Below are 5,102 nucleotides of genomic sequence, written 5' to 3'. Positions count from 1 at the left end.
AGAGTTCTGGCGAGAACACAAGGAGGTCTGGCTTGCTGAGCAACAAAGTTTGAATCACAGATGATTTATTGAAAGTTAATTATCTTTCATATGAAGACTCTGGACCTCATAGGAAGTGCTTCTCATACACCTCCTGGGATCTTTGGCACCGGCCCCTGCACAGGAAGAGTTCTGGCAGGAACACAAGGAGGTCTGGCTTGCTGAGCAACAAAGTTTGAATCACAGATGATTTATTGAAAGTTAATTATCTTTCATATGAAGACTCTGGACCTCATAGGAAGTGCTTCTCATACACCTCACCTGGGATCTTATTAAAACAGAGTCTGATTTCATGGGTCTGGGCTGGGCCGGAGGTTCTGCCTTTCTAACAAGCTCCCACATGTGCCGATGCTGTTGGTTTTCAGACCACACTTGTCGTTGGAATGTCACTGAGAGCATCATAAATATCAGCACTGTCAGGTCAGATGCAGACTGGATTTGGTGTGTGATAATGGAGAAAGTTGTGATCTAATCTTTTCTGGACATTACTCACGCAGTCCTCACTTCAGCTACTCTAAGACCCCCTCTGCCCTTTCTAACGTCCACTTTCCCGTTCGATAAGCTACAAAGGTATGTGTTTCCCATCTCCTTTCCAGTGTGTGTTTCATATCTCCTGCAACACAGCAGTAGCTTCACATGAACCTGCAGGCAAATATGCCAGATCTTTCCTAATGAGTATTAGTGGAGTGAATTGGCCAGAGCTGAAAGAGTTTTCAGTATTTACCTCACAAAGCCAGCTTTTTGCACATCTGGCACTATTGGGAGTTAGGATGGGGCCCCCAGCAACCTGAAAAACAATGTCCTAGGGTGAGCAGTTCAGTAAAAATATAAGCAAGACATATCTGTAATTGAAAGTTTTCTAGTAGTCACATTTAAAAAGTAAAAAAACACACAAGTGAAATCATTTTAATGTTTCATTTAACTCAATATGCCAAAATATTTCAAGAAGTAACCAATAGAAAAAAGTTTTAATGAGATAGTTTTCATTCCTTTTTCACATTAAGTCTTTGAAATCTCAATTTGGACTAGCTATATTTTAAGTGCTCAGTAGCCATGCATGACTAGTGGCTACCATACTGAACAGCACAGCGTTAGGGGCTTGGAATAAGAGGGCAAAGAGGAGAGTTACACAAAAGCAAGCTGCAGCTGCTACAAACCTCACTCAAGTCCCTGTAAATGTTGTATCTGCCCCCGTGGAACATAGAGGGGGCCACAGTAGTGAAGGAATCTTACCTGGTCTGTGAGATGTGCACCTTAAAGCAAAAGGTGACCCCCAGGTGGGGGCAGATCCAGTTCCCTTAAAAAAAAGAATATTGTAAAACTATGCAAATTATAAAAACACACATGTGAGTATGTAAACACTGCCAGAACCCCAGGAGGGGTGTGTGCATGTTAGGAGTCTAGAATATAAGCCTCATCAGCTTCATAGTGAATGTGTCTCTAGATTCAGGTTTATAAGAATATGCATATTGACTCATCCCAGCCATGCCAGGCTCAAGAAATCACTATGATTTTATGAACTGGAAATTTCTAGTGTTCTCCCCCGAGACTCCTTCCTAAGACCTCCAATCACCCATGTGCTAGACTCTTTGATATTGTCCCTTAGGTCCCTGCGACACTGATCATTTCTTTCTAACATTTCCTCTGTGTTCTTCAGACTGGATATCTATTGATCGAACTTAAAATTCATTGACTCTCTCTTCTGTTATCTCCACTCTGCTGCTAAGTCCACATAGTAACATTGTCTATTTCAGTTGTCTAGTTCTAGAATGGTTTTTTTTGTTATGAAAATATTTTTATTCAACTTATTGGGCTGACCTTGGTTAATAAAATTATATAGATTTCAGGTGTCTAATTCTATAATACATCATTCAAATATTGTATTGTGTGTTCATCACTCAAGTCAAGTCTCCTTCCATCATCATTTATCACTCCTGTACCCTCCTCTATCTCCCCAATATACCCTCCTTCCATTCCCAGTGGTAATCACTATACTGTTGTCTATCTATGATTGGTTTTTGTTTATTTTGCTTAATTCCTTCATTTTTTCACCCAGTCTCCCAGCACTCCACCCCTCCAAAATCTGTCAGTCTGCTTTCTGTATCTACAAGTCTATTTCTATTTTGTTTGTTTATTAATTTTGTTCATTAGATTTTTACATTAAAGTGAAATCGTATGGTATTTGTCTTTCTCTGACTGGCTCCTTTCACTTAGTGTAATACTCTCCTGGTCCATCCATGGTGTTGCAAAAGGTAAAATTTTCTTCTTTTTTATGGTCAAGTAGTATTCTATTGTGTTAATGTACTGCAGCATTTCTGTTGTTAATGCTGGTTATTTTTTCATTGATTTTTAGAGAGAGTAGAAGGGAGGGAAGGGGTAGGGGTGAGAGAAATATCGATATGAGAGAGACACACCTTGATTGGTTGCCTCCAGCATATGCCCCTTGGGGCTGGGGAACAAACCTGCAACCCAGATAGGAGCCTTGATCAAGAATCAAACCTATGACCTTTTGGTGTGTGGACTGATGCTCTATCACTGAGCCACACTGGCCAGGGCAGTACTGCAGCTTTTTTATCTATTCTTTACTGATGGACACTTGGGCTGCTTCCAAATCATGACTATTGTAAATAATGCTGCAATGAACACAGGGGTGCGTATATTCTTTTGAATCAGTGTTTTGAGTTTCTTTGGATATATTTCCAGAGGTGAAATTGCTGGATCATAAGGCAGTTCCATTTTTAATGTTTTGAGGTGACTTGATACTGCTCAACAGTGTATGAGGATTCTCTTTTCTCCACATCTTCACCAACACTTGTTGTTTGTTCATTTATTGATGATAGCCATTCTGACAGGTGTGAGGTGATAACTCATTGTGGTTTTAATTTGCATCATTTCTTTGATGATTAGTGACATTGAACATATGTTCATTGTCTATTGTCCATCTGTATTTCCTCTTTGGAGAAGTCTCTATTCAGGTCATTTATCCATTTTTTAATTGCACTTTTTGTTGAGTTGTATAAGTTTTTTTATTATCAGATGTATCATCAACAAATATGTTCTTCCATTCAGTGGGTTATCTTTTCATTTTCTTGCTGGTTTCCTTTGCTGTGCAAAAACATTTTAGTTTGATGTAGTTCAATTGTTTATTTTTTCTTTTGATTCTCTTGCCTGAGGAGGCATACCAGAAAAAATATTTCTATGAAAAATGTCTGAGATTTTACTGCCCATGTTTTCTCCTATGATTTTTATGGTTTTGAGACATATCTTTAACCCATTTTGAGTTTATTCTTGTGGATTGTGTTCACACATATCTCCAATTTTCTCAGTGCCGTTTATTGAATAGACTATCTTTGTATATTTTTGTCTCTTTTGTTGAATATTAATTGACCATAAAGGCAGGGGTTTGTTGCTGGACTCTCTTTTCTGTTCCATTGACTTATATCTGTTTTTATGCCAGTGCCATGCTGTTTTGATTACTATGACCATGTATAATTTGATAGTTTTTGAAGCAATTGTGAATGGTATTATTTTCATAGTTTCTCTTTCTGATAGCTCATTATTGGTGTATAAAAATGAAACAATTTCTAGATATTTATTTTGTATCCTACTTTACTGAATTTATTTATCAGTTCTAGTAGTTTTTTGTTTGTTTGTTTGTTTGTTTGTTTGGTGGAGACTTTAGGGCAAGGGTGGGGAACGTCTGGCCTGTGGGCTGTATTAGACCCACAAAATCATTTAGTCTGGTCCTATCAAAGCATTAGGGGTGAGTTATTAAATGTTTGACAAAATAAAGCAGGCTAATTTTTTTAAGTTGATAATCTTTTTTTTAAAGATTGTGCATGGTTTATTGATAATATTACAGCATAGAAAAATATTCAAACTGTGTCACGTGGTGTTTTGAAATTCATCCCAATTGTAGGCTGAGAGACCTGCAGGTTGTACAGACTGCCCAAGTCCAAGAGCTTCAGCATTTCCTTAGTGTCAGGGTCAACTTCAGTGATCTCCTGAGCCAGGGTGGAGGCCTCAGGGACATAGTTATCCTCTTCTCCCTCTCCCTCTCCTGCAGCTTGATGGAGATGCCTCTCATGGGCCTCTCTGAATCTGCTTCATCAGATGGGTGACATAGCCCCCTATCTTGTTTCAGAGCTTCTTGCTGGGATTAATGGCAACCTCCTCGCTCACGCGCTTGTTGGTGTGGAAGTCGTTGCCCAGGCGTGTGTAGTACTTCTCCATGATGATCCGGGCCGCCTTTTTCACGGTTTTGGTGCAAATGCAGCCCATGTTGGCGGGTCCCTAGTGAAAGAGGAAACCAAGTTGATAATTTTGTATGGGCTGTGAAGGATGTCATAAAAATTCAAAAGGCCCTTGGCAGAAAAAGGTTCCCCATCCCTGCGCTAGGGTTTTTACATACAGTATCATGTCATTTGCAAATAATGACACTTGTACTTCTTCCTTTCCGTGGTTTCATTTATCTTTTGTATTTTTTTAGGCTCTATTGCATTTATTTCTGCTCCGATCTTTATTATTTCCTTCCTTCTACTAACTTTGGGCTTTGTTTATTCTTTTTCAAGTCCCATTAAGTGTAAAGTTGGATTGCTTATTTGAGGTTTTTCTTGTGTTGAGGAAGGTCTGTAATGCTGTGAAATTTCCTACTAGGACTGCTTTCACTGTGTCCCATACATTTTGGATTGTTGTGTTCCCATTTTCATTTGTTTCAAGGTATCTTTTGATTTCTTCCTTGACCTCATTGTTGACCATTCATTGTTTACTAATGTTTAGTTTCCATGTCTTTGTGTGTTTTTCAGTTTTTTTCTTGTTATTGCTGTCTAGCTCCATACTATTATGGTCGGAGAAGATGCTTGAACTGATTTCAACCTGAGACTTGTTTTGTGTCCTAACATGTGATCTATCTTACAAAATGTTACATGTGCGCTTGAAGAGAATGTATATCCTGCTGCTTTGGGGTGAAATGCTCTGATGATATCAGTTAAATCTATCTGATCTAGTGTGTCATTTAAGGCGGCTGTTTTCTTGTTGATTTTCTCTTTGGAAAAAATATCCAT

General features: G+C 38.7%; 1 protein-coding gene and 1 pseudogene across 2 annotated transcripts in view; one reads left to right on the top strand and one right to left on the bottom strand.

The window, feature by feature from the left end:
* TEK (TEK receptor tyrosine kinase) overlaps positions 1-5,102 on the top strand; it is a 112,979-nt gene that overhangs the window by 59,851 nt on the left and 48,026 nt on the right. The gene's annotated exons all lie outside the window — the stretch shown is intronic.
* LOC102773451 lies at positions 3,915-4,320 on the bottom strand (annotated as a pseudogene).

Source organism: Myotis davidii, unplaced genomic scaffold (assembly GCF_000327345.1).
Source record: "Myotis davidii unplaced genomic scaffold, ASM32734v1 scaffold325, whole genome shotgun sequence".
Lineage (NCBI taxonomy): Eukaryota > Metazoa > Chordata > Mammalia > Chiroptera > Vespertilionidae > Myotis > Myotis davidii.
Note: the sequence above shows the minus strand (reverse complement) of the source record. Positions and strands in the feature narration are given on the sequence as shown.